The sequence below is a fragment of the Cibotium barometz genome, chromosome 29, assembly GCF_041138505.1.
Source record: "Cibotium barometz isolate CiBa-2024 chromosome 29, ASM4113850v1, whole genome shotgun sequence".
NCBI lineage: Eukaryota > Viridiplantae > Streptophyta > Polypodiopsida > Cyatheales > Cibotiaceae > Cibotium > Cibotium barometz.
The window spans coordinates 43,617,260-43,636,507 of record NC_141074.1 but is presented as its reverse complement, the minus strand read 5'-3'; positions in this window follow the sequence as shown (position 1 = coordinate 43,636,507).

The following is a 19,248-nucleotide window of genomic DNA, read 5'->3' as shown; positions in this document are numbered from 1 at the left end:
GTGTAATAGAAATTTACTAGCAACAATAGCACTCTTGCTTGACCTGCATTGCTTGACCTGCACAAATTATTGTATTCTCTGCAGTGATATTATACTGCACCCAAACTGTCACAACCAATGACCTCAATTTGCATACATACACCCAATGGCAACTTTGAGACCTCTTTGTAGTACACACAGTGTCTGCACAACCAATCGCTCTTCTTGCAATTCCAAAAATAGAGTTCTCTATAAAGAATCAAAACTTACCCGCAAAGCAGTGCTGGTGAACGCCTGCGAACTAAAAAACGGAGGTCTAGACGCGCCCGAAACGCGTTTTTGGCTTGAAAAAATCTATCCAACAGACCTTATAGTTTTCCTATAGCTATCCTCCCACGAATAAAGCTCCTCAATCAGAGTTCGTTTGTCGGTGCCTCTCGAAGAGCTCCCGACAAGGGTGTAGTAGCCAACACAAAGGGGGAAGAGTAGATGAAGCTCTTACCCTTGTACCACTTCCTATGCTTCTCTTACTTCCCGCTCAGTCCTTAGCATGAACCATGCTCTGATACTATTAAAAGATATAGGGGAGAAGAGAGCTCGAGCTCTTGCAAGCACACACACACTCACACAAACCCTAGAAGAGAACACACAAGGTGAGAGGCTGAAAATATTTCTTCTTCTTTACACAACAAAAAAGGTCTACAAAGAAGATAAGATGACTAACACACATAATAGAGTATATACAAGCAGTCCATAATGTGAACATGATAAGAGGAGTGAGTAGATGTGGACTAGTCGGTGTAGTCCAGCTATCAAATATCTGGTGAAGATATGTCAGTGCCAGCTACCAAACCCGCCAGTGAAGATATGTCAGTGCCAGCTACCAAACCCGCCAGTGATATGAATGTCGAACGGTCATGCAGGCGCCTCGTGCGTGTCCGCTCATGTTGAGCTTAAAATCTCAACATCATGTATAAAGTCCACAATATATTGGGCTGAGCTTTCTATATTTCCCAAGTGACAGAGAGCTACGCTTGGGTCACACCCACAAAAGAACTTTGTCTCCTTCCTTGAAGATCCTTTCAGACCTCCTTATGTCGGCATAATGCTTTTGCTGGTTTTGAGCAGCTTTAATATCTTTCTGGATAACCTTGGTCTGCTCTTCCATTTCCTCAAGCATTTTTCTAGAGGCTTCAACTCTTAAGTTTGGATCAGAGAAATTTAGAGGAGATAAGCATTCCTGCCCATAGAGTGCTTTACATGGTGACATCCCTATGCTCCGGTGATAAGATGTATTATAGCCAAATTCTACTAGAGAAAAGTATTGAATCCATCTTCTTGGCTCCCGTCCACAATAGGCTCTGAGAATGTCTTTAATTACTTGGTTGAATCTCTCAGTCTAGCCATCAATTTCTGAATGATAAGCTATACTAAAGCAAAGTTGAGTACCCAAGGCCTGAAATAAGGACTGCCAGAACTTTGAAGTCAAGTTAGAATCCCGGTCACTGACTAACCTCTTTGGTAGACCATGAAGCTTGAAGACCTCCTTGATGAATAATTGGACAACATCAAAAGCTTTGAAGGTTTTCTTTGCTGGTATAAGATGAGCTACTTGGTAAGCAAGTCCACCACCATGACAAAAATGGAATCATATCCTCCTTGTACAGTGGGGAGACTTGTGATAAAATTCATACTACTGCATTCCCACTTCATTTGGGGGATATCCAAGGGTTAAAGCTTCCAAGGCATCTTGACTCTTTCAGCTTTGATCCTTTGACATGAGAGACATTTCTTCAAGTATCAAGGACATTATTTTCCAAGCCTGCCCAATGATAGCTCCTCCTTAAAGCAATCAAGGTCTTTGCATAGCCTAGATGCCCTGCAGCGGCGGTGAGCTTCATGGAGGATTAACTTCTTTAGAGCAGGATCCTTAGGAATACATAGCCTGTGTGATTGAAGTAGAGACACCCATCATGGGTGAAGTAACCCTTGATTAGATTCTTCTCTTTCTTTGAAGTTCCCCCTTCTTCTACAAATTTCACCATCGTTTGATAATTAGGATCATGAAATGAGACTTCTTTCACCTTGACCAATATGGGATCATTTGGCATCGAAATTGTACTCAAGGAAGATTTATAGCATTAATATTATCCTTTCCAAGGAAGAATTTGATTTCGCAGTCATATTCTTGTAGGATTACAATCCATCTTCTTGGCCGCCTTATAATGAGGTTAGGCTGGATGAAGATCCACTTCAAACTCTTATGGTTGGTTACAAGCTGGAAATTGCGTGGAAGGTCAGGAGAAAAAGAAAGAGAAGCAAAGGAGGAAGAAGGAAAAGTATACATAGGCCAACGTATGCCTAGTGTGGTGACAAGGTGAGGAGCAGCAAACCCATGGAGGAATATGATTTATGGGAGGATCTCAGCAAGCTAAAGCTGAACATCACATTGGATCAAATGTTGAATCTGGTTCCCAATTACAGGCAAAAGCTGCTCTCCAGGCTATAGTGTTGAGTGAAAGATTGGCGCAGATGTCCATGTAGAAAATGGAGAATATGGTCATAGAGCGTAGGAATAAGGAAAAAGTCCAGGATTATGACATAACTATTTTGAAAGTGACCATTAAAATCAGAGGGTAGATAGTGCCAAGGGTCATCTTGGATGGAGGATGAGGAGTAAATATAATATCAGGCAGCCTAGCAAAGAAGCTAGGAATTATAGATATAAAGCCTGCTCCATTCTAGATCCAAATAGCTGATAAGAGAAGAGTCCAACCAGTTGGAATCATCAAGGGAGAACAAATTGAGGTGGCAGGATGCATGCTCACTACTATGTTTATAGCTCGTTTATAGTCCTAAAGATGACTGAGATTGCAGGTGCATATCCCATGTTATTGGGAAGACCATGGCTTAGAAGTGGAAGAATCAAGCACAACTGGGATACGGATAGGATTACAATCCGGAGAGGAAAAAACAAGGTATGCATCTCAATTGTAGACAAAGAAGAGTTAAATCTAGCCAACCGACCGTTGTATGTAGAAGGCCTAAACTATTTGAAAAGGGGTGGAAGATGACGAGGAAGAGCAGATCCTGAAAGAAAATCCAGCCCTGCTATCACTCTTCAAAGTAGACATTGAGCAAATTGTATATACATATGATCCAGAAGTCTTGGTTGCTCATCCTGAGGTGTTGATGAATGAAGAAAGTATAAAGGAAGATGAGGAAGACACTCAAGATAATTTCTTAATTGATAATATATAATTTTTTTAAAAGAGTTCATTACGTACATATGAATTTTAAAATATCATGAATAAGCTATTTAAAAGTTATCTAATTTTGAAAAATAATTACACGCTCATTTTTAAAGAAGATGTGTCCTTGATGTGATAAAAAGGGGGTTAAAATGGTAATTTTAGTTATTAAATGAGTTTAAAAAGCATGAAATAGCTCGCTTTAAGAAACAAAAGTTTATACTTTCCAAAATACTTTTTTGTAAAATATCAGGTAGGGACTTGGGTTCAAATCCTACTGGTTACTACACATGGTAAGGATCTTTTAGCTACAACATTTGCGGCCAACTTAATGTAGAGTAAGAACTTCTCAACTAAGAGTTGATGTTTTGATATAAAATATCGACTTTTATGAAAGTTTGATATTTTACATCAAGTTGATACAAAACATCAACTTTATATGTAAAATATCAACTTTCTATGCAAAAGATCAACTTTTTTACAAAACTTGATGTTTTGCATCAACGTTATGCAAAACATCAACTTTTCCACAAAAGATGATGTCATCAACTTTCCCACAAAACTTGATGTTTTGCATCAACTTTGATGTAAAACATCAAGTTTTGTGGAAAAGTTGATGTTTGCATCAATTCAATGTTTAGGCTAAAAGCTGATATTTTGCATCGAGTTGATGTAAAAAATCAACTTTTACACACAACTTGATGTTTTGCATCAAAGTTGATGAAAAACATCAACTCTATCACAAAACTTGATGTTTTGAATCAAGTTTTAGTGTGATGTTTGCATATCGCATCAAAACATGGTCGTGTTAGTACTCAAAATTTGTGGAATGGGTCTTTTGAGCTTGCTCATGTGAAAGGAATCCTTAAAACAGGTCATTTGTGAAAATCGACCTCCGATCCTCCAACTTTCTTCTCTCTGGAGCATCTGAAACTTAATGCAAAACATCAACTCTTAGCCTATAAGTTGATGTTTTGCATCAACTTTGATTAAAACATCAACTTTTAGGGGGCTATTTTTCTTAACTTTGAAATATTTTTACATTTTTTATGAGAATGTTTTTATTTTTATCACCAACTAATCTTTAACTGATTCCAAATAGTAGATGGTAGCCAATAAAATCTCAAAAAATTTAAAAAAAAATCCTATAAATCATAGAATTACATAAAAATATACCTAGGATAAGGTGATATGGGTAGAACATAAGTTTAGGGATAAGGATCCGAAAAACACACATGGTCGCAATCTTTGACTACAAATTTGAGAGGAGGTCATTAAACAAAGTGCTTGTCTATGTATCCATATAACCTTTGTGTCATAAATAATATGGCTACATAGTAGATGCCAAAAATTCATGATAGTAGAAGAGCTAGACGAGATAATCCATGATGACCTATAATCCATTGGTTTTGATCCAGATGTGCAAGGCTCCATTGATTTGGAAAACCATGAGTGGATTGATTTGCCAATCCTGATTTTTGTTCTAAAATTCAATTTTATAGCTGAATAACTACAAGCAAATGCATGTGGTGGGACCATCTCCTATGTCAAGGAGGGGGGTACATGTGAGCCTGGACTCTACCATGCCTATGTGCAATAGTATGCTCTCTATCATAGGGGACCTTGAATCTACCGTCATCGTCCTGAAATGTCCAAGCTCCTCTCTACCACCATTTAAGAAGCCCTAAGCTCCTATCTTTTCTCTTTGTACACAAAGACAATGTCGCGGGTGCAAAGATTGTATCTCTCAACATCCTTCACTTGTTCTCTAAATAATTATAACCAGAGCTCATTCTACACTTCCCTTAGACATACCATCTCTCAACATCCTTCACATGTACTCTAAATAATTGTAACTAGAGCTCATTCCTACACTAATCTTAGACATACCATCATCTACATTCATAATAATGGCTATCTGGATAAAACATCAACATATGCATTCTATGAAATTTTGCCACCACCACATATGTACATGACACAAGCTATAATTTCTTCCTGCCACCATTATCCATATTGCATAACAAGAATTTCCTTCATGAAAAGAAATGCCTATGTGGGTCAAAATTTACACCCCTGGGCTATATGATGTCTGCCTCTAAAATTGTCCTGCTAAAAAAATATTTCAATTTTCTACTCTTTTAATATGCTTAAGTTTACTCAGAGCCTCCATAGTTACCATCTTTTACATATATATATAAATAAAAGTCTACCTTTGCACACCTATAAGCTGACCTCTTTAAACTCTTAGCATTGGTTGTATATGATGCCCACTACCTACTTATAAATAATAGAGCAAATAATTATGTTATGCAAACTGTCAAGGTAAGTATATACTAAAGGCTTTGCTATTTAAGTCTAGAAATAGACTCAAGGATGTTTGTAGGATTTTTCATAAATTATGGAGCTTATAATGTTATGTATTCTACTATTTTTTTAGTGCTTGTCAAATAATGTGCATATTTATGCATAGTGGTAGAATTTGTCCCAAGAAATTTCATTAAAAAAAGTGTCTTACATTCATGAAATTTATAAAATAATTTTTTATTTGAAAAAGATTGATATTTCTTTAAGTTGTGTAGACTCTTATGCCATTTTGTAGTCAAGTTTATTTTTTATGTCACAAACAACAACAATTTATAAACCTACAAAGGTCACACGTATTCTCAATCTTGAAAAACATAGCAAAATCCATGTAATTTTTTAAATTTATACATGGAATTCTAGATGTGTTCTCAAAAAACTATGTTTTTAAGCCATTTTTGAGATTTCACGCATTTTGGGAGGGAATCTTTAGGTAACCCTTGTCAGTTACCTATTTTTCTCGCCACAGCAGTGTTTGGAGCTATTAAGATCCTACAAGGACATGTTGCATGGAAGTTCTCCGACATGAAAGGAATTGATCCCAACTTTTATCAGCACAAAATCAATCTGAAGGAGGATGTAATTCCTATCGATAGATTAGGTATAGAATGAACCCTAACTATGCCAAGCAGGTCAAAAAGGAGATAGATAAGCTATTGAGAGTGGGCTTCATCTATCTGATTGACAGAGCAGAATGGCTATCACCCATAGTCATTATCCCCAACCAAGAAGAATGGGAAGCTCAGAGACTATATAGACTACTGAAAACTAAATTCCTCCACCATATCGGATCCATTTCCTCTACCATTCATAGATTCTCTACTAGATGCTGTAGTAGCAAGACATGAGATATACTCATTTCTGGATGGGTTTTGTAGGGTACAACGAGGTGCACATGGCTTCACAAGATAAGGACAAAATAGCCTTTGTGTAACAGAATGGGGGGCTTTCACCTCCAATTTGATGACCTTCAGACTGAGGAATGCTCTATCCAATTCTTCAATAGAGCCAAATTTTGATCTGGTGTTCCATGTATTCATGGAGACTTTTGATTTTTCCATTGGAAATGCTTTGATGTAGGAGTCACATATGAAGCCTGGTTTCGAACAGTTTATTATACAAGCAAAAGACTATCAAAGCTAGAGAGGAACCCTTCCACCACAAAAAAAAACCCCGATACTTGAGCCATTCAAGAAATGGGGTTTGTACTTTGTAGGCCCATTTAAGCCAGCAGCTTAGAGAACTGTGAATATATAAATACTAGTGGCTACAGATTACTGCACGAAGTAGTTAGAAGCTAAGGCTTTGAAAGACTATAAGGTATTGTTAGTAGCAAATTTTATGTACAAAACTATCGTGACAATATTCGGATGCCCGATAGAGATAGTCGGTTGATCAAGGGAGCCTGTGAATATATACATACTAGTGGCTATAGATTACTGCACAAAGTAGGTAGTATAAGCTAAGGCTTTGAAATACTATAAGGCATTGTTAGTAGCAAATTTTATGTACAAAACTATCGTGACAATATTCGGATGCCCGATAGAGATAGTCGGTTGATCAAGGGAGCCACTTTCTTAATGAAGTGATTAAGAATCTAACAAAGAAACACATGATCATACATAAGAAATCAACAATCTACTACCTGCAAGTGAATGGTTAGGTAGAATCCATCAACAAAATCCTAAAAGGAATTCTGATCAAGGCGGTAAATGAAAACAGGACATATTGGGACACAAAGCTGCATTCAACATTATGAGCATTCTGAACAGCTTACAATAATGCAATAGGACTTACGCCATTCATCATGGTGTATGGACTAGAAGAAGTAGATATTGCCCATGGAGTTCCTCACACAAAGCCTCAGGATATCTGTGGTAGAAAGACTCTCATCGGAAGAGTCAGAAGTCCACAAAATCAAGCAACTTCTTTAACTGGATGACAAGAGACTACATAGCGTGTGGACAACTGAGATTGTGCAAAAAAGAAGAAATCTCTAGGTGGACATAAACACAAAGTTCAAAATCTTCAAGGAAGGAGAAATAGTCCTACTATTCTCATCAAGAATGAAATCTCACCCAGGAAAGCTAAAGATGAGATGGATAGGCCCATTTAGAATCATAAAGAAAATGCGAACGAGAACCTTCGAACTAGCAAGCTGGGATGGTGAAAGGCTAAAGAAACTGGTAAACAAATATAGGCTAAAGCCTTATCATACTATATTGATGAACATGAGGTTTTTAGTCCTTAGAGTCTCACTATGACGACAGGTGGCATTCTAGTCCCTGCCTGACACACTGGCTTATTTGCTTTTGGGTACTTGTGGAACTTGTCGTGTGTGCAGAAAGACATAGTAACATCTTAAGTGGTGGCTGTGATTGTTCATATTTAAGATTGTTTGCCAAAATCTTAAGCATTCCAGAGTGGCAATATATATTGTAGCCCCTGAATAAAAAGTGTGCAGTCCTTTACCCCCAATTTACTTCGTAACCCATAGTTGAGATCCAACTTCTACAAGCAGTATTTCCTCTTCCAAGGCACTGGCATGATAAAAACCTTACATGACCAAGGGGTATTTTTAGTGGAAAAACTAGCCTTTAAACTTTCAAAGACCCCTATTATTCTTTCATGCACACTTCTAACTTTGGTTGATGTTGGCTCCAGCTCTGGATCCTTTAGTTTCACCCATGTCTCGTATGAGAGTAAGTTTTGACTTGCTCTTGAGTCAATCATTACAAGGAGATTAGTTGTTTTTTCTAGCACAGTGAGTCCAACTTTGAGTCAAGCATGCTATATCTCCAGGTCCTCTTATTTGAGTGGGAGCCCATTTTGTTTTTCTTTGGCTTTGGTTGCCCTTGCTTTAGCCTCTTCTTGTTCTTCCTTCTTTAGTCTTTCTTGTTTTATATTTTCTTATTTCTTTTTGCGTGACTATTCTAACTTGTCTTGGGTTAAGGGTCCATAATATTTTTTGAGCTTGATACCATTTATATAGCCCTGTATATCAGACAATTATGGACATACCAAGGGGAGGCATGCGCCATGACAAGAGCTGAAAAGCACTACACCTTCTCAATCAAACACCTAATTTGCATTTTTCTATTGTGCAAAATCTCTCTACTTCATTGCGCTTTCTACTCTCCCTTTGCTAAGCTTTGCTTCATCCTTTCCTTCTTTCATTCAGCCCTAGCTATCTCTTACCTGACAGGATGGTGGAATTTAAATATGTGTCGTCCACCTTGTACAAGGAAGTAGATAAAAATGCAGAGTGGTTGGAGGAAATGGGCCTAAAGAAGTTTGCAAAGCTCCCCTAGGAGGAGCTCCAACATAATTTTAAAGCTAGGGAATACCCGAAAGTGACTCTAGAAATCCAACATCATTACTATGCCCCCTCAGGAGAGAAGAGGGAATTCAATCCCTTGTATGTGGCCAAGGTATTCCAATTATTGGCAGAGGGAGAAGTGGAGATCAAGCCTATAGATGATAATAGCTTGATTAAAGAATTTGGGACACTAGAGGGAAGAGACAAAGAATACAAAATAAGAGGAACAGTAGGACGAAGACATGAAAAAATAGATGAAGTTTGTGGTGGGGATGATAAACCTCACCCACAAGCCTTACTGTATGTCTAGAAAAACATTAGGAATGGTGAAGAACAGATCGGAAAGCTCACCAGGCCCTACACTAAGACAAAGATCGGGCCATATTTGGATGCACTGTTCAAAGGAAAGACTCAACCAGGAGCAGAGAAGTACTTATGTAGGAGGATCTATGTAGAAGAAGAGCAGAAGCCAGCCGATTGGATGACATGCAAAGGAAAATTAAGGAGCTCCACCATGCCAACAAAGAAATGGAGAAGGAGGTGGAAAAGGTGAAGGAAAATATGCCCAAGAAGAACCAAGAAACATTATAGAGAAGGGAAGGACCTCTGCAGGCGTAGAAGAAGAGAAGAAGCGGGCCGATTGGATGACACGCAAAGGTAAATCAAGGAGCTCCAGCTGGCCAACAAAGAGATGAAGGAGGTGGAGGAGATGAAGGAAAATATGGCCAAGAAGAACCAGGAAACATTGTAGATGCAAGATGAACTAAATCAGGCCATAGAAAAGCAGGCAAGAATGGAAGGACAAGTCGCCCTAATCCACAAGGAGCATCTCAAGATCATAAAGGACGTTCAAAATAGGGCCGATAAAGATAAAATAAAGCTCGTGAAGGTAGAAGAAAGATTAATAGTGTTGGATGTGGATAAGTATCTAAAATTCTATGAGCTAAATGTAGAAAAAATGGAGCAGTGAGAGGGTCATGTAGTAGAAGACCTTAAGGAGGTGTGGGGAGCTTATGTGGAAAAGCTAACAGCATTAATGCAAGAACCCACATCTTCTTGCAAACAGATAGCTCCCCATCGGTCTGGAGACAAAAATCCAGATGAACAATCTAGAAATCTAGATCCAGCTCCAACCTTATGCCTTGAACCAACAAAGGCACTCGAGGCACCAGCCCACTAGAGGAGGCACCAACAGGGATGAAGAGATGCACAAGAAGAATGAACAGCTCCATTAGGAAGTGGAGACATGGAAGAAGAGATTCACCATCCTAAAAGAGGAGGGGAAGAAGCCTGCAATCTAAATAGATGGGAAAGGAAAGGAAATTGTGCTGTGGACCGGCTATGCAATGGACCTCATCCCTGGGAATTAACTAAAGGAGCATGTATGGGTGGCCACAAAGAAGTTGGAAGAGAAAGAAAATGATGAGGTGGCTCTACGCATCTAGATAGAAGAACTGAAAGCACTCATTAAAGAATAAAAAGAACAACAAAAGAAATAAGGCAAGATCATCAAAGCGCTAAAGAAGGATGTAGAAGCAGCTACACCCACAAGGGTGACCAAGGGCAAAGAAGGAAAGATGGGCTTAAATGAGCTGAACATTGCATTGACGATAACAAACATAGAAATCAAGAAGAAGGCCAAGCAGATGGATGCCATAAAGAAAGTTCACAGTGAGGAAATATAGTCCATAAAGAAAGTCCACACTGAGGAAATATAGTCCAAAGAAAATATGGTTTAGGACTTCCAAAGCTGGGTGAAAAGAGCAAAGAGGGTGTAGGAATATATGTAATGGAAGCTATAGGAAGAGCTTAAGCGCTTGGAAAGAAAATGCTATCAAATGCATGCAGAATTTGGTGCAACCGGCACAACAGACAGGTGCTATAAGGCCTTCCAACTAGGATGATATATCTAGATTCATAAACCAATTAGAAGTGACTAAAGTGGCAGGACAAGGCCAAGGCAGTTCCCAAGCATGTAGAATTTGGTGTAATCGGCACAATAGGAGGGCGTTATGAGGCCTTCCTACTGGGATGATATAGCCATATTCATGAACCAGTTAGAAGTGCCTAAAGTGGCAGGACAAGGCCAAGGTAGTTCCAAAGTGGCAGTAGTAGTACGATAAGGCCAAAGCCATTCCTCGGATCTAGACCTGTGCGGGGAGGCACTGGACTATTATGACACGGATCCAGGTGAAAAGGCAATGGCTCATTCAAAGATCAATGTTGCTAGTTCCCCTCACTAGTAGAGTTAATTAGCAAACCAAAGAGAAGGGGATGCCAATATAAGAACCGTCTGAAAGACCATCCTAAGGGTGGAAGTGGAGCCGAGGTAGTAGAAGAGGGCTAAGAGATTAGGAGCATACTATTTTTAAAGAAGATTTTATCTCTCTAGAATAAACAGAGTCCCAGTGGGGATGCTAAGAAGAGGGCTAAAGCAAAGTACCCGGATGTACAACCCATTGAAGTGTAGTTCAGATGAGCCGATGAAAGGACAAGGCTCAGGCATGCTTGGGTGAGCAGTAGGAAAAGAACTTATGAGCCCAGGTGATTTAAATTGTGAAGGTAAGAAATGCTTTTTCACTAGCCTTTGAAACCTTTTCCATGAATCCGGTTTGTCACATCCTTGCTTGATGACGCTCCAAAGCTACGCTATCCACCATGTGATTAGCCACACATTTGATCTTGTCCTTCTCGAAAAATTTCTCCCCCGAGAAGTAGTCATCCAATTGACTAAGCCATGCCAAAAGGACTCGAGCATCTTTCTTGCCATCATAACTCTGAAATGAAAAAGCTTTACGACTGATTTTACAATCTTTCCGTGAATTTTGTGCTTAAAGTGTAGCATTGACAGCTCTTTGGATGGTGTCGTCTTCGTCATCATAAGATGGCAAAGAGTCACGCTTACGCCTTCGACTCGTGAGCTGTCGCTCCAATTCAATTCGCATCTCTCCCTCTTCTACAATTTGTTGTTGTAGAGATTGGAGTTGCTCTTGAATTGAAGGTGGAATAGGAAAATTTGCCATAGTGCTCATGCAAACAATGTAAATAAGTAAAATTGATATTATTTGATGTATGTAAATAAAGCAAATGATTGTACTTATCTCAATTCTCCCACAATTCGATTTGTGTTGAAACTGAACAAAGACTTTGGTTCAATGGTTGGGTCGAATTCCCTTCGTTTCGCACAAGTCCCGAACAATTCCGAGTGATTTAGGAGACTTGGGCTAGTCGAAATGCTGAAGAAATAATTTTTTGCACCTTGAACACTGCTCAAACAATTTTGAAAACTTGGCCAAACCTCTGTAATAATTTTTGAGAATTTTCAAAATTTTTCAAAAATTATTTTGGAATTTTCTGGCATTTATTTGGCCTTTTTAAGCCTCTTTGAGCCCTGAAAAATCAATTTTCTGCACCCAAAAATCTGAAAATTATAATTCTTTGGAATTTCTCTTGAAATAGGAAAATAGGTAGTGTGAAAGCTCCAAAAGTTGATGTGACAAGCATTGGGCTTGGGAAAAGTAGAATTGGGTTAAGGAGGATTTGGCTTAATTAACTATGTTAAGCTCTTTTGTGAGCTTATCACTTGGAAAACACACGGTGCTAATTCCCGCCCGTCAGGCTGCGTTTTGGCGCATCTCTTTTGCTTGGCTTCATTTTTTTTTTATTAATATACAAAGCTTGTAGCTCACAAAACATGCAGACCGTCAATTATAGAATTTTTGCAGCTTGAACCTTTGCAAAATCTGAGCAAACCACATGAGGTTTTTGGCTATGGGGAATCCATCTGTACGGTCAGATCTGAAATTCATGAAGCTTTGAGCAAAACCACTTTTTGATAAAGAAGAATGGTTTTGGGAAGAGGTAAGTGGGTTTGAGAAGTAGAGCTAGTTTGAGAATTTGAATTTTTGGTTAAAGACCACACACCCTTCTTTTGCTCCTGGTTAAAAGCCTGCAACTTTCTTGAGAGTTGTGTTGATGAAGAGATTTCCCACCCCTTTCCACAAATCTCCTAACCCAAGCTCTGATACCACTAAAAACGGAATCGTTCTCTAGGACAGCTTGTGGAACACTTGAGAAATTCAACACATTAATTCAACCATGAAAACACATGCTTTGCAGGTTTCAACAAAATCAAATAAATTAAACAAAAGCATAACAAACATAATACTTAGCTCCAAGACAAACATGCTGGGTGCAATCTTCCCCCCCTTGTGTGTGGCCTTTCCCACACAAGAGTATTTTTATTAGCTTCCAAGCAAAAATAGGCCATAGCCCCCAAAAATATACAAAGTGTGCTTTTAGAGAGCACGACACTCTTCCACAACAAAAATAGAGTGTCCCAAAAATTGGGGCTAGGGTAAAGCCTTTAGGCTTTAATAAATTCAACATTATAAATGTATTTTTCCCAATGTATCAAAATGGAAAAATCAACTACTAAGGTTACTAAATATGATGCGCATAAGAAACATTCTCCTCAACATTATTCATCAATTCTCGTAATCTTCATCACCTGAAAAAATAAGCCTAATTAATAATTAAATTAATCCCACAAATATTAAACAGGCACAAACCATTACCAACTCAGGCGACCAACTCAGGCGTAAGTATCCCAGGAATCACCCTGCCATACAAACCTAACTAAAATAATCATAGACGGCCCCAAGCATACATCATATACCGCACATATTAATATTTATAGTGGTGTCACCCACGATATTAACCTAGCCGACACGACGCAAGAGTAACCTAAGCATCCCCAAATTACTCAAGAGGGAAAAATAATATTCTTAATGAGGACTTAAAATATATTCTCATGACAATACATCCATTTCCACATCCATATTCATACATCCACATCCACATCCACCTCTACATCCATACATCCATTTTCACATCTACATCCACATTCACATCTACATTCATACATCCACATTCTTACATCCACATTCACATCCACATCCATACATCCACATTCTTACATCCATATCCACATCCATATCCTTATCCACATTCCATATCTACATTCATACATCCACATCTACATTCATACATCCACTTCCATACATACACATCCATATCCACATCCACATCCATACATCCACATCCATACATCTATATCATACATTCACATCCGCGCTCACATTCATACATCCGCATCCATACATCCACATCCATACATCCATATCCACATCCATATATCTATATTATATATTCACATCCGCGTTCACATTCATACATCCACATCCATACATCCATTTCTACATTCCCATTCATATAACCACATATGCCTTCACATCTATTCTTTTACATCACATCCATTCTCGTCGTATCACAACCCATATACATCTTATCCCATCAGATACACTTCTTACCTCATCCCATACACATCTTATCACATCCTAACTCATCCCATATGCATCTTATCACATCCTAACTCATCCCATATGCATCTTATCACATCCTATCACTTCTCATACACATCTTATCACATCCTATCACTTTCCATACGCATCGTATCACATCCTATCACATCTCATACACCTCTTATCACATCCTATCACTTCTCACACACATCTTATCACATAAAGACAACTTTAGTAGGAATAACACTTTTATAATAATCCTTTTATACATTTTACTATGCATAAATTCTAATTTAATGAGAATAATACTTTCGAAATAAAAATAAATCTTTTATACATCTTTCTATGCATAAATTTCCATCTTAATGAAATTAACACTTTTAGAATAAATCTTTTATGCATCTATCTATGCATAAAATCAAAATTGATAAGAATAACTCTTTTGCATTTAAAAAAAATTTCTTTATGCATCTTTCTATGCATAAAATCAAAATTGATAAGAATAGCTCTTTTGAATTAAAAATAAAATTCTTTATGCATCTTTCTATACATAAAATCAAAATTGATAAGAATAACTCTTTTGAATTAAAAATAAAATTCTTTATGCATCTTTCAATTAATCTAGGATGATAATTCCTAGAATATGGTAGGAAGTACTCTTTTCATGCTTTAAATGAAATTATTTTATGTGTAATTTTTATAAAAATTTTACCATAGCTCCGTTGCTATGACTGATAAATCTCAGTTATTTTAAAGGATAAAGCTTATCATTAAGGGAATGATTAGAATGATCCCTAATTGGATCATTAACCCACAATGGATTGAATCATCAATATTCATGAAATACATAAATTAAAAGCATAGAAAAAAGTCATTAATTTGGCCTCAAGCATAGATTAATCTTGGATTAAGGAAAAGCTTTATGAAAAGCTTCATTTGGATTGAGAATAGGTCATGAGAATGACCATTCTTTGAGTGAGAGAGAGAAAATACATAAAAACCATTAAAATTAAGCATAAATAAAAATTTATGTAATTCTTTACTATCATTCAACTTCAATAGCATTCAAAAACCATTCCAATTAAGCTTCTCAAGCTTGAGAGGGGTTGAGAAGAGAGAAACATTGAGAATTTATAGAAAAGATCAAAATTCACCATTTATCTTAAAAATTGCTTGATTCTTTGTTCACGGTAGAGGCCCCCAACCAATCAATTGGTTTGATGTGCTGATGGAGTCACCAATGGAGATTGAAGAAAGAGGGAAGCTCCAATTTCTTCAATTTGGAGAGAATTTTAGAGAATAGTAAAAATTAGTATTATTTCAGCATACTTTTGGCATAGTATAATTCTCCTATTTTTTTACAAAGACTCAGGTTCTATTTATAGGAGAGGGAGGCTCTAACCAAGACCAAGTGATTTCTAGAATTTTCTAGATTTTAGTTTGGTTGAATTTGGACTAGATTTGGACCTAATTTGGTTCCTTTTTGATTCGGTTTTGATTCGGTTTGATCCAAGAGAGAGGAGAGATAAAAATATCACATTATTTTTTAGTTTAAAACTCATTCAAGCATGTGAAGTAAGCACCTCCTTAAAGGGACTCCCCTTCCTTACATATGTGTCAAAATGGAATGATTATACCCAAAATATCTCATTGTTTTAGTAATACTCATAGTTTTTTACTAATAACCCTTGTACATAGCCAACTCTTCATCTTATGTGAGCATTTACTCATTTTTGGGTAATTTCTTTTACAAATTGGATTTATCTCCCCCCCACACATGGATTGATCTTATTGGCCCATAGGAACCTTAATTTAAAATTTCAAAAAAAATCTTGACCCTCAGGATAATGCCTCTTGAGCAGATTATACTTAATTTCTAATGCACCTTCTGGAAATCTTTTTGAACTTTTATTTTAGGGGAACTTATATTAATAGGATGAGAAATTTTTCTATCCAAAAATATTCAAAATCTAAATAATCTCTCTCTAGAATATTTTCTCTCTCTAGGCCAAAACAGGTAGAAACAAGATCTTTGATATTTTTGAAGAGGGATTTGACTATAGGGGAAGATACTGGACATCCTAAGAGGCTGGGGAGGAATCTTACCCTTTCTCTTCTTAAACTCTCTCTCTCACACACACTTATTTTTGAACGATATTTTCATGATTATTTACCATTATTTAGCCATTCTTTTTGGACTTGTTCCATACTTTTGATGGCTATAATTTGCATCCAAAGTGTGTCTCACCTTTGACACTTTACATGATAATTTATTTTGCACTTGTTTAAGTGTGGTCTATGCTTAATTTCTTAAGCCTAAGATAAATTCTATCATGGGTTAGTTGATCGGTTTGTTTTGGTGGATTTTATTGGATGTTTTCCAAGTTTTATTTGGACTCATCAGGTTCTGCCGCCTAGATCACTTGTGTCTAGGGTTTTCTTATTGAGTGCTACACACATGTGTTTCACTTGCTTACTTTGGAGTTTTGCTAGAATGACACCACGTTCATATACTCAAGATTGATGAGTTAGCCACCAATTTTAATGCTTCTTTTGGTATAATTAATGACCATTAGATGGCATGCATTAATTTTTATGATCAACTATGGTTTTCATGGATTCGAGGAGCTTCTATGCTTTTATCCATGGTTTTATAAGGATCTTTTGATCTTTTGAATAATTTCATGTGCTTTGAAGGTAGCATTTGCCTTCGTTTTTTGCACGTAATTTTAGAGTATATTTCTTATACTCTTGTACATATTCCAACTTGGATACCTAGTTGCTTATGTATCTAGGTGAGTTATTTTTCTACCCCAACCTTAGTGTGTTTATTAGGTAGTTATCATTAGAAAGACGCCAATAATTCAAATTCTTTTCTAAATGATGTACTCGGAAGGAGTTATTCCTTGATATAGTCTCAGGTATATAGAGATAGGTTTTAGTATGTGTGAAAGTCTGGGATAAGGCCATCTTATTCCTTTTCTATGATTTTATTCATTTTTCCTAGATGACATACTAGTAGGGAGTTTCAAATTGATAAGGTATGTATGGATGGTATCATGGTGGTATGGGACGCTAGCGATCCCTCACATATATTATCTTACGGGATAATTTGGACTCAAGATTTTTGCTTTGCTTACATCACTTAGCATGTTGACCTCAACATTCAAAGACAATCTCATTTTATGAATTCATTTAAAGTTGTTGTGTGGTGGGCATTCTCTAGATAAACTTCTTTTATCTATAGCTTGCATGTATTGATGAGTGTAATCTCGTCAGTATTTTCACTTGAAATCTCTTTCTTTACAGTTCAATGAGTTTATCTTGTTGTGTTCGGATTAAGGAAATTTGGATTCTTCCTTTGTTGGCATTTCTTTCTCTAGTTCCGTCCTTTAGGTGATTTATATAGTCAGCCAGATAATTTATAGATGAACATATGTGACTCATTGAGACGTTGATGACTCTCTATGTTGATATGGATAACTCGGGATGCCGATAATTCCATGTGTAGATGTGGGTATGTTGGGTCACCGATGGATACCTGGTTCCTGCTATTATAATGCCATGTTTTCCTACTTTATTTCGAATGGTTTACAAAATGAGAAAACTACTTTGAGTATGAATTTCTATGATCATCCGAAGTCTGATGGTGGGGCAAACAGAGAATATGAATCAGATTGTAGAGGATATGCTTCGTGCATATGTCTCTGGAAAAGCATCAAATTGGAAAAAATATCTTCCAGTGATGGAATTTGCCTATAACAGTTTTAAACATACGGCTATTGGTTTTAGTCCGTTCATGCTTATGTATGGGTATCAACCCAGGGCACCTATTGATGTCGGTCTTAAGGACATCGAGCTTGATGCATCGAGGGATTTCTTGCGTGATATGCAGGAAATGCTGATCGAAGCTCGGGATTCTATCAGGAGTGCTTAGGATAGGGCACGGTTCTATGCTAATAGAGGACGCTCAACTTGGTCTTTTGAACCAGGAGCGTTGCTTTATTTTAATGTTCCTAAAGATTCTCACACTTTGTCAATAGGAGAATGCTTGAATTTATCTCCTAGATATTGTGGTCCATTTCAATTTATACATCGGATTGGCACAGTTGCGTATGAACTTAAACTACCTGAGCCACATGTCAGAGTTCATCCAGTCTTTCATATCAATAGATTGAAAGGGAAACTGGGAGGTGAGGATAACATAGTTACTCCTCAAGAACTCATTGAAGTCGAAGAATTATCCTATGTTCCACATGAACCTGATAAGGTACTTGAATTCAGGGAAAGGAAACTTTTTAGTTGACTAATTCTTGAGGTTAAAATTAGGTGGAAAGATAGGGAAATAGAGGATTCGACTTGGGAGTCGGTTGAGATTGTTCAGCGCAGTTCTTCTTCTTTTCATTGTAAGAGTGCAATGTTTTGGGAGATGGGAATTATGTTATATGCACATTATGTGTGCATATACTAGGAGGCTAACCCACATTAAGCTTGTGAGCATGGGAGCATGGGAACAAGCTCTAGTGGAGCATGGGTTAGGACTAACCTTAAGGGTTAAGGTTAGGGTGAGGCATCCAAGGGTCACACATGGGAAATAGAGAGTCAAGAGTCACTTGAGGGCCCTTCTATATCATAGGGGCATGGGGCACACTCAAGGGAGGCTAAGACTATGTTATCTTGGGGTTCAGGCTATGGTCTCTTGATGTTATCTTGGAGGCTAGGTTATGTTATATTCTCTTGTGTAGAGAATCATAACTACTCACCTACCATTTCACACTATAGCTACATGTTGATGGATGGGAGTTATACCTCTTGATGGTATGGGACATCAAGGTAAAGGTATGATGTACTTCATTATAATTCATATGTGTGTCCCTTGGGCTCAGGGCTGGTCGGCGGGTGGATGAGTTTATGCCTGATTTATGCATGCTTGTGCATAACAATTATCTAGAGAGATCTTAGGGTTTTAACA